This window comes from Arachis ipaensis, chromosome B04 (genome assembly GCF_000816755.2).
Source record: "Arachis ipaensis cultivar K30076 chromosome B04, Araip1.1, whole genome shotgun sequence".
Classification (NCBI taxonomy): Eukaryota; Viridiplantae; Streptophyta; class Magnoliopsida; order Fabales; family Fabaceae; genus Arachis; species Arachis ipaensis.
Window position 1 is genome coordinate 429,134 of NC_029788.2, and position 10,806 is coordinate 439,939.

The following is a 10,806-nucleotide window of genomic DNA, read 5'->3' on the forward strand; positions in this document are numbered from 1 at the left end:
ATTTTTAACGGGACAAGTGTTTGGGCAAAAATTTTATAGGACTTGCAAAGTGAGGATTTATATTGGAGATTCCACCTAATTATATTTTTCTAATGTAATCTGTACATACCTAAGAGCTATTTGAGTCTTTTCTTTTTTCATTCTGTTTCATCTTTTTTATACAAAACGTTCTAGATAACCTATCTTTTCTATATTTTATTATCTCTATAAATTGTCATTCATATACTTTTTTCACTTTATTATAAGAAAAATCATTATCTCTTCTCACTTTCTTACTCTCACTCTAAACCTTATGCCAAACTATTTACAAATTTCACTCATATATTGTTCGATAAGATATCCTCTCTGAACTATGCAAACTATGAAATATGGAGACTTCTTTTTTATCTAGTCAAAGATTAATACCTACATCAAAATATACACAAAGCCTAGCTGTGGAACAAGTCTCTCTTCACTATCGAATCGTATCTACTATCTAATTGCATTGGAATATATATAGGAAGTTCACTAGAAATAGGGGTTTTATACTACCTTTTTTATATGTCTTATTTTAAATTTTTTAAATATAGATATTAACATTGTATATCATTATATAATGTCTCTTTATTTCATACGTATTGTGCATTATAATAACCTTCTTATGTGTATTAAAGAACCGAGAAAATGATCTTTCGGTAAGCGGCATAAAGGTAAACATAATTTCTTAATGTGATAGTTATTACAGTTTTTCGTATTCATGAATAACTGATAATGAAGTAAGTCAAGTATTATTTAAATATTTTTGTTCTAGTATAAATAATGATATGATTAGTTTTTGTTATCAGACAACTATATTTTTTTAGTGCAAGTAATTTTAGACTTTGTTGCATAAATAAACTAAAATAAATCCAAATTACTAGAATCTTCTGAAACAAAATTAATTATATGAAAATGTCCTCTTTTTAATATAGTATAAATAATCATCCTATGATTATGTCAATTTGGCTGATACATAAATTGTTTTTCTAGAATGACACAATTTATCTGTTAAAATTTTAACTCATTTAACAAATAAATCATCATGGAGTGTAGTTATATATAAGGTGAATTCTACCTTACCCCCTCTAAAATAATATGTAAGTTACTTTTCATGATGTGTCACATTTTAATTGGTCATTACTTAACTATAGTTGGGTTATTTTGTAATTTATTATTTGAGATGGGTAATTGTATAATTTCTTAAAATATTAAAATTCTACCACATTAATTGAAGCACGTTCTCACGCAATCTCTTTATACAATGCATCATTTCTTAACGAGTCGTTGAATTTCCATGGCTTGTAACTTCTTCGTTATTCCCAGTATAGTCAGCACCGACTTCCAGTATAGTCAGCACGACTTCATTGCTATCTCATGTCCTCTCACTCAATCTTTTTTTTTTTTTTTTTACCATGGATCATTCCTTACCAATATAATTAATGGTTAGTTTGGTTATTAAATTTTTTTCATTAAAAATAATATATGGAATATATATTCATATGTAAAATATAATATAATATAATAAAATAAATCTATTAAGAGTACTTAAAAGTATAATTAAAATCAGGAATATACAAATATAATAATAAAATTTGTACTCTAAACAAGTAAACATATCTTTTATCATACATAAATTATTTAAAAAAAATATAAATTGTTAAAATTAATAACACAAATTTAAAATGATAAAATTCAACTTTCTTACAAGTAATTTTTATAGTATTTTTATTCTTTTAATTTTTAATTTATTAATATTTTATTATTTAATTAATGATTAAACAAATTATTTTCATGAGAAATATTTTTTGTATAATCTTAAAGAAGAGACCAATATACCAATTTAAAAATTAATGTAAAAATGATATTTTAAATAAAAAATAGTTAATATTAAAATTTTTAAATACAAAAGCAAATTATATAGATATTCAGGATATAAATATAAAATACATGTTTAAAATAAATAAAGGAGACAAAAATAATTATTTATTTCTCATGAGTACTTCCATTTTATCTGTTTTATTTATTTTATGCATATATTTTATATTTATCTTTTAAATATTTATACAAATTATTTTTATATTTAAAAATTTTAATATTAAATATTTTTTATTTAAAATTTCATTTTTACTTTATTTTTTAAACTACTATATTGGTCTCTTCTATAAGATAATACAAAACATAATTTTTTATAAAAATATTTTGTTTAATCATTAATTAAATAATAAAGTACTAATAAATTGTAAATTAAAAGAATAAAAATATTATAACAAATACAGTAAAAAATTGGATTTTATTATTTTAAATTTGTATTATTAATTTTAATAATATATTTATTTTTTAAATAATTTATGTATGATAAAAAATATGTTTACTTGTTTAGAGTACAAATTTTATTATTATATTTATATATTCATGATTTTAATTATACTTTTAAGTATTTTAAATAGATTTATTTTATTATATTATATTTTAAATATGAATATATATTCCATCTTGTAATTAAATAAATATATATTTTTTTAATAAAAAAATTTAATAACCGAACTAACCATTAATGATGTTGATGTTGGTAAAGAGTGATTCATGGCAAAAAAAAAAAGGGGGGGGGGATTGAGTGAGAGGACAAGAGATAGCAATGAAGTCTGCGTTGGCTATACTGGGAAGAACAGGGAAGTTACGAGTCATGGGAATTCAACGACCCGTTAAGAAATGATGCATTGTAGAAAGAGATTGCGTGAGAATGTGCTTCAATTAATGGGGTAGAATTTTAATATTTTAAGAAATTATACAATTTCAAATATCAAATAATAAATTACAAAATAACCCAACTATAGTTAAGTAATGACCAATTAAAATGTGACACATCATAAAGGGTAACTTACATGTTATTTTAGAGGAGGTTGGGTAGAATTCACCTATATATAATAGTCCTAAGATTTTACAATTTGTGTTAAAATTTTAACACGTTTAACACATAAGTCATTTTAGGGTGTAACTATTTAGGTTATAATCCTAAAATGCCACAAATTATGTGTTTAATTTTCAACTCGTTAATTATTGCTAGTAAAATTTTATACAAAACAAAATCTTCATATACTACTATTTTTAAGTTGATCAATAATATATGAGAGATAAATAATAAGTAGTTTACTCATTTAGGTATATTTTCTAAAATAATTTATAATGCTCAATTTTTTATTACATAAATCTGATTGAAAGATAACATTACAAAATAGAGGTAATATTATCTATTCCTTCTAAATATTAATTAAGCAGAGAATAATTGATTGGTTAAAAATTTTCAAGAGATTAAAAATATTGTCTATTTTATTTAATATTTTTTATAATGTTACATATTTAAATCTTTTTGTTAACTAAGTTCAGCCAAGTTAGTCTAACATAACAAAAATTAATTATAATTAATATTATTTCAAGTCTTATTATTTAATTTGGTTGGACTTTATTCATAAAAAGGTTAAAAGTATAACATTATTCTTAAAAAATATATTGTACAAGAGAAAAATATTAGTAAACAAGAACGGTCACTGAAGAATGAGACAAGAAGAGAAATATAACAAATATTAGGCTTTGATTTAAACTAATTTTTTATTTTTTTGTTACATATATTATATCCAATATTTTTTTTATAGAATCTCATAAAGAAAAGGTAAGAATAGAAATAAATTAATATATTTTTATTATTTTTCACAAAATATTTAAAATAAAAATACAAAAAATGTCTTATTTAAAATTATTTATATGATGATGGACTTTTGTCTTTATCTATAAGTCACAGGATATAAATTGGAAAAGCTTACTACGATCTATATCCATTTAAGACTCATAACTTTTCGACAAGATTTACGTGTTATATATGTTAAACGAGTTGAAATTTTTACACACAAATTTGACGTCGCCAAAAACTATTTATGTACAAATATAAATTATTACATCTTTGGATAATTTATATATTAAACGAGTTAAAATTTTAACACATGATTAAAATTTTAACACACAAATTGTGCCACCTTATAACATTATCTGTGTACAAACCAAAATAACATCATTCTAGATTATTTATATAATATTATAAAAACATACATTTTTGTAATTAATTTATTTTAATTAGGAGATTCAGGTAACTTAAATATTTTTTAATTTATTTATGCATAAAAGGTAAAAGCCATAATTTTAGGTTACACTTATCAAATCACAAATTAAACATACAATTTATTGTTTACAACTTAAATTAAATATATTAATAGTATTGAAACCATAGGTAGAATATAGAATGATAATTTTCAAATGCTATTATAAAAAATAGTGGTTTAATTACTTTGCTGGTCTTATAGTTTCGCAAAATTTTCAATTAGCTAGGTTCTTATACTTTTTTTTTCTTTTAATTGAGTTTTTGTACTAATTTTTTTTATTGGGTCTCTACACTTTTTTTTTCTTCTTTTATTTAGGTCTCTGTACCAATTCTTTTTTTTTAGTTGAGTCCCTATAAAATTAAGCTAATTACTACTAAAAATGACTTAATTGAAAAAAAAATTGGTGCAGAGACCCAATTAAAAAAGAAAATATAGGGACCTAATTAAAAATTTCACGAAACTATAAGGACCAACAGAGTAATTAAACAAAAAATAGTGTATCAAAAGATAAGATAATATCATATATAATATTTATTCACTTTTATTTCTGTTTCTTAGTACGAAACTTTTATTCTTTAATTACATGATATAAGTATACAAAGAGATGTTTAAGTATTAGAAAATCAAAAGCAAACAACTTTTGCCTTGGAAATTATATTAGGAAAATTAAAAGAGGTGTCCCATGCATATTTGAAGGTAACAGGATGCGATCTAGAAATAGGTCGACCATTATTAACAAGACAAAGTCCTCTTTCCTCTTTGCCCAAAATTGATGTATTTATAGGCTCCACGGTTTGAAATCCTAAGCAAAATATACTTACTTCCCGAAAATCACATACAGCACATGTGGTGCTTATATTTACTAGCCACTCTGGCTTTCCTTGTACTTTAGCCCCTGTTGGTTTTTGCGTAAGATGAAGATCAAGAAACTGGTCGCACTGGCTATAACCTGATGATATATATATATATTAGTAGAGTATAAGTTATCGAACTGGACCAAAAATTACCGCAAAACCGAATTGAAAAGTACAACAACCGATTTGAAAACCGAAAAAATCGATTTTTTTCTGACAAAACCGATCGGTTCGGTTCGATTCGGTTTTCGATTGGTTCGAACCGAACCGAACCGAACCGAAAATATGCGTACATTTCAATATTTTAACCATTTTAGCCTTTAACCTAACAACAAAAATCCTCAACCCCCTAACCATTTCAATGTTTTACTCTTATTATTTCAGTTTATTGACTATTTTAAACCTCTAATTATTGTGATTCATATTCTTCTCATTAGAAATTAAAAACTGAAAAAACTGACCGAACCAAACCGCCGTTGGTTCGGTTCGATTCGATTCGATTGTTGTAAAAACAACAAACCGAATAGTTGTGTGTCTGTAAGAATCGAACATATCGGTTCGGTTGATTTTTGGTCTAAAATCGAACCGAACCAAACCGATAACACCCCTATATATTAGTACCAAAACAACAATTAAATTAAAACCAGTAGTCGTAATAAAAATAGTTTTTAAATCAATTATAATTGTATATATATACATACATATTATTTTATATTTTTTATATTCTAACATATATTTTATATTATGGCTCATTTTTATTATACACCTAATTTAAAATTCTCGCGTTCGTAATAAAATGAAAAAAGAAAGAAAAAGAAAAAGAGTAGAAATTCATGCATTTGAAAATAATTACATTGAGAAGCCAGGGCAAGAAAGAGGAATATGACGATAATTATGTTGTTCATGACGGCCATCTTAATTTTTTTTTTTTTTTGAGAGATTAAATCAATGCTGTTTCGATAAATTCTTGAATTTATCTAATGTATTTCAACACTGTTTTGGTGTGCTTTTATAGTTGCACAATCTTATATCAAGGAGGGATCCATTCATGTGGGTGTGGCCTACTACAATTTGAAATTTTATTGAGTAGTATATAATAATAATATTTATTTGTCTCCATTAAATTATTAAATTTGACCCCACAATAATTTTTTATTCAATTTTCGACTCTTGATAGCCAATTTGAAAACTTCATATTAGATGTCCATTATAATGATCAATTTTTAAATTTAAATAAGATTGGTGTTCTTTCTTAGAGATCGACTCGAAAGAATATTATCTATCCATTTGTGTTCCTTCTTTTAAAATTAGCTTTAGTTTTTTTCATAATAACTCCACTAATTGAATGAACTTTTTCAACTATAAATATCATCAAGAGCTAATTTGTATGAAAGTTGAGTTTTAAATGATTGTTTAACGACATATACAAAAAAAAGACATTTTAATTATATTGTCAAAGTTTCAAAATATGAAATATAAGATATAAATATAAGAATAAATTTTGGTATAAAAATTTTTCTTTTCAATACTTTTAAGAGTATTTTTTACTTTTAAATGCTAAAAGTATAAATATATAATATTTTTTATTTATCTAATATATATATATATTCTCTATCAAAAAAATTTATCCAACTAAGCTTTAATGTTATTCTTTTAAAGAAAAACGATATTTAATACTCATGATGACTAATTAATGACTAAAAATCTGCTAATTTTTTAGCACTCTTCTCAATATTTTGCAGATGGTTAATGAAGGAAATTCATTTTCATTCTTTTTCAATACATATTTATGTCATTTGACTATATGAATTATGTATGTAAAATTATTAATAATATTAAAAAGATCCAAATTATTTATTTATTTTACATTCAAATAAGAATGAGAAATTGAATGACAGTCAAGTCATAATAAATATTTATTATTATATTATCTTAAAATGCACATTATAGTATTATACTATTTTAAAATGCATAGCAATAGTATGTCAATGTAGTGTGTTTTGGCTTCATTCTTTATCCAATCCGTCTCTCTTTTCAACGTTATTTGCGAACAATATTATATATTTAGGATGATATTTTTTAACAATTAATGAATATCATGAGATTTGTTATTAATTTAAAAAAATAAAAATACATATAAAATGTTTTTAATTAATAATGTATCTAATTTATGTGTGTCTTAGTCATGGGTTTTTTATTTATGAAAATCAAATTTGTAAGATTAGTTAGTAATTAGTTATTTATATTTTATTTATGAAAAGCATTTTTGATAAGATTGGTTAATACATTACAAGAAAACATTAATTATTGTCGATTTTACCATTAGATTTAGTGTCGAATATTAGTATATTACCGTCGTTTTACCAGCAAATTTTGCGACAATTACAATACTAAATTTGTCATCCACGAGACATGACCTCTGCAAGTAGGGGTGTAAATTACCGAATCGGACCGAAAAATATTACAAAATCGAACCGAATTTTACAACAACCGATTGAAAAACCGAAAAAATCGATTTTTTTTTGTTTTTTTCGAACTAAACCGATCGGTTCGGTTCGATTTTCGGTTGGATCGGCAGAAACCGAACCGAACCTAACCGAACCGAATAATGGGGGTTCAGTGGTGTGTATTTTTACTAAGTTGCCCTTTAACCTAGGTATAAAAGGGCCACTTAGCCACAACCCTAGTTTTCTTCTTCTTTTACGCGGCTACACCCAATTCACCCACAAAAAACTTCTCTCTCCCATTCTTCCACGGTACCACCTCCGACCTCCATGCTTGACAGAAAGAGAGCCCGAGGGAGCCAGAGAGTGCTGTCCAGTGTCCATCGTCAAGGAAGTCGCCAATCGTTTCTCGAAGGCGTTCATCCGTAGCCGTCGCAGGGTCGCCGTCGCTGGTCGCTGCTCGCTGGGTCGCCGTCACTCCTGTCACCAAGCCCTCTCCTGCAAAAAGCAAGTGAAGAATGTCTTCTTCAGAGGTTAGAATTTGTGGTTGGTTATTTTTTTTACAGTAATTTCTCCTAGTCTGCAATATTTTTAGTGATATTTGTACTTGATTTAGTGGAATTTTTAGTGATATTGTGCCTGATTTAACCTGAATAATTGTTTTTTAGAAATTCTGTTTGTGGTTCTGTTTTTAGAAATTCTGTTTGTGGGATTTTTAGTGATGTTGTGCTTGATTTAAATTCTGTTTGTGCTTGATTTTTAGTGATATTGTGCCTGATTTAACCTGAATAATTGTTTTTTAGAAATTATGTTTGTGGTTCTGTTTTTAGAAATTCTGTTTGTGGGATTTTTAGTGATGTTATGCTTGATTTAAATTCTGTTTGTGCTTGATTTTTAGTGATATTGTGCTTGATCTCATTTTCTCTCAAATTCTGGTTGAATGTTTATCAAATCAAGTTTTTGTATCTTTTATTCCTAAAAATCAAGTTCTTGTATCTCATTTCCACACTAATATTGATACCAAAAATCACTGATAGTGAAATATGCAACCAATAATAAATGCAATTCTTTGAGCAGTCAGATTATAAAACTTGTTAAGATCATAATGCTAGATTCTGCAGATTACTTATGGAATTGATGCTCTAATACATAGAAGTGGATTGCTTAATTGACTTTGCTCTAACTCATGGTATCATATTATATTATTATGAAGTTATTAATAACAAGAATGCATGGTAGTTGTCTTACTTAATAATTTAATGCCTTAGTCTTAGTTTAGGGGTCTTTTGGAACTTTTATTGTGTCTTTTTAAGTCTTTAAGATGTAACAGAACTGCAAGTTGAGGAAGGCTTCAACTGTGGCATGAAATATTGTGACATTTGATATTTCACATTGCAAAGGTCAATTTATAATATAGTGTATAAGTGTATATGTTTGTGCCGGCTCTACACTAATTGCCCCTTTGATTTTAGTTTAAGACTTTGAAATATGGCTATATGTTTGGTGCAAGATGTTGAAGTTGTTATCCAATGGTTTTGTTCTGCATAAGTGCATATATATGGCTGCATATAATTAAAAATGCTAATTTTTCATAAGCTGCTTATGAGCTGTTGTGGTTTTGTTGCTGGAAACAAAACTTTTGGTGCTGTTCATGAGTTAAAAATACTAATTTTTCTTTGTTCTGTTTATATATATGCAGCCAACAAGCAATGAGGTGCCCAATGAGCGGACGCCTAAAGTTGGGGGTGAAATTGTTGAGTCTGTGGTACGTTCTTCAACGGACAGCGGCATGCTTACCAAATCCCCGCCCCATTCTAGATCAAAGTGTGTTTATTTTTGTTAGTTTTGCTAGACATTTTTAGTTGTCTTTGTTTTATATTTAATTAAGTTGAATCTGTATTAAATTTGGATGTGATATACTCTTGTTATTCTAGTTTATTGAAGGTTTTAAATTTTATTTTATAATAATTTTAATTTTGATCAATAGGTGTAAAAAAACCGAAAAAACTGACCGAACCAAACCGCAGTTGGTTCGGTTCGGTTCGGTTCGATTGATCAAACCGCAGCCAACCGAATGGTTGGTATTATTAGAGGACCGATCAGGTTGGTTCGGTTGGTTTTCGGTCGAAAACCGAACCAAACCGAACCGATTACACCCCTATCTGCAAGTACTTGTAGACGCTGATTTTCCAGCTGAAGCATGTGACCCTTTCTCCTGGAAGCCATTCCATATTTACGGGGTCCCCACACAATCATTCACATATAAAACCCACGGCTTAACATTTTCACATCGGCACCATAACTATTTATTTTCCGTCACCCTCTCGTAACCTTTCAATCATTCTCATAATCACACGTGCCGATTTATCTTCTCTTTTTCTTTTAAAACCAAAACCACCTCTTTGTGACATACTCCAAAACCTTTAAAACAATTTCACTTAAACCAATTCTTCTTTCAGAAGACAAAGAAAAACCATTTATTAGTTAAACGCCTCAGCAAGGCCTCTAGATTTTAGGGGAACGACAACCAATCTCATTTTCTAAGTTCATTAGAAATACTTAACAATCATTGTTTTTTTAAATTGAATTTAATCAAATAAAGTTTATAAATCAAATCAAAACCAAATCATACAAATCAGAAGTTTCGAACCAATTTTAAAACCAAACCAATCCCAGTTTCATCCTTAAAATTAATTCTTTAACTTTTTCCAAGACGTTGCAAATTAAAACGAAATCATTCAATCAAAATTCAATTACTTTTAAAGTTCACTAAAACTCCTCCGAATAAAATTCTGAAGTCAAATTCAAAACATAAACCATTTTCATATTTAAACCAACCTTAAAACATAATACTTTTCTTAAATAATTTAAATATAAAATAATTCTTTTCTAAATAGATCAAACTCAAAACATATACATTGTTTTGAATGAATTAAACTCGAAACATAACTATTTTCTTAATAAATCAAAAATCAAATGATACAATTTCTCAAATCCAATCTTTTTCTAAATAACATTTCAAACAAAGTCTCGGATTTTATAAAAATTTTGGCAACATTTTCCATAAAACTCGGACTTTGCCACCCTTCTCGGGTCCCATCCAAACCATTTCTCAAACTCTTTCAAATCATTTTCAATAAATCAAAAACCATTTCTAATATCAAAACATTTATAAAATCAAACCAATTAAAAATCAAACCGCTTCCAAAATCAAACCATTTAGCTCGTTCGTTTTTCATGTTAATATCTCTAGATCCACTTATATTTTTTCAACTAGTAACAATTCTAATAAAAACTAGTTATTCACTATATATATATATATATATAAATTGTTTTATA

At 26.5% G+C, this 10,806-nt stretch overlaps 2 long non-coding RNA genes across 2 annotated transcripts; one reads left to right on the forward strand and one right to left on the reverse strand.

Annotated features, from left to right (window-relative positions):
* LOC107638397 lies at positions 4,853-6,024 on the reverse strand. The gene is made up of 2 exons (XR_001619796.2): positions 5,877-6,024; positions 4,853-5,118 (listed from the first exon to the last, which is right to left on the reverse strand). It is a non-coding gene; the product is annotated as an uncharacterized LOC107638397 (long non-coding RNA).
* On the forward strand, positions 7,728-9,451 carry LOC110270825. The gene is made up of 2 exons (XR_002360445.1): positions 7,728-8,000; positions 9,167-9,451. It is a non-coding gene; the product is annotated as an uncharacterized LOC110270825 (long non-coding RNA).